This window comes from Schistosoma mansoni, assembly GCF_000237925.1.
Source record: "Schistosoma mansoni, WGS project CABG00000000 data, supercontig 0148, strain Puerto Rico, whole genome shotgun sequence".
Taxonomy (NCBI): domain Eukaryota; kingdom Metazoa; phylum Platyhelminthes; class Trematoda; order Strigeidida; family Schistosomatidae; genus Schistosoma; species Schistosoma mansoni.
In genome coordinates, this window is record NW_017386045.1 from 751,337 (window position 1) to 752,366 (window position 1,030).

The 1,030-nt window shown below is 44.6% G+C and overlaps 1 protein-coding gene across 1 annotated transcript in view; it reads left to right on the plus strand.

Annotated features, from left to right (window-relative positions):
- The window catches only part of Smp_094130 (Palmitoyltransferase ZDHHC,putative), a gene marked incomplete at its 3' end in the record, with an annotated part of 46,221 nt that overhangs the window by 41,793 nt on the left and 3,398 nt on the right, over nucleotides 1-1,030 (plus strand). The gene's annotated exons all lie outside the window — the stretch shown is intronic.

A 1,030-nucleotide genomic window follows, 5' to 3' on the forward strand; every position in this document is an offset into this window, starting at 1 on the left:
GATGATGCTTCCTAGGTACGTGAAGGATTCCACATCTTCCAGAGCCTCTCCATCAAGTGTGATTGAGTTGGTGTTCACCGTGTAGCACTTGTGGATATTGCTTTTTCTTTTATGTATATTGAGGCCTAATGATGCAGAGGCTACTGCTACACTAGTTGTCTTCATCTGCATTTGTTCGTTTGCATGAGATAGAAAGGCCAGGTCGTCTGTGAGGTCCAAATCTTCTAATTGATTCTGAGCTGTCCATTGTATTCCGTGCTTTCCCTCGGATATCGAGGTCTTCATAATCCAGTCGACTACCAAAAGAGAAAGGGAGAGAGTAGGCAGTCTTTCTTGACCCCGGTCCTTACTTGAAATGTGTCTGTCATCTGTCCTCCATGCACGACTTTGCGGTGTAGTTCATCGTATGAATTCCGAATGATGTTGACGATTTTCTCAGGTGCTTCGTAGTGCCGAGGAACTTATGATAATGTTCTATCCACACTGTCAAACGCCTACCCATAGTCAATGAATTTGATGTATAGTGACAAGTTCCACTCAACTGTTTGTTCAACAATGATCCGCAGTGTCGCGATTCGGTCTGTGCATGACCAATCCTTACGGAATTCAGCCTTATTGATCTCAAAGTTGGGCGTCTACTGAGTCTTTCATTCGGTTCAGCAACACTCTGTTGAAAACTTTCCCTGGTACTGACAACAGTGTGATGCCTCTGTAATTCTCACATTTGCTCAGATCTCCTTTCTTTGGTATCTTGATGAGGTGTCCTTCTTTCCAGTCCGTCAGCACTTGTTCTTCTTCTTCCCAAATTATCCTGAATAGGATGTGAAGCATACTTGCAATTACTTCTGTGTCTGACTTTAGCGCTTCAGCTGGTATATTGTCAGGTCCTGCTGCTTTCTCGCTCTTGATTTTTCCGATGGCCATCCTGATTTCTTCCATCGTTGGTGGAGTGACATCTATAGGAAGGTCTATAGGTGCTGCTTCGATGTTCGGTGGGTTCACTGGAGCAGGTCTATTCAAGAGTTCCCCG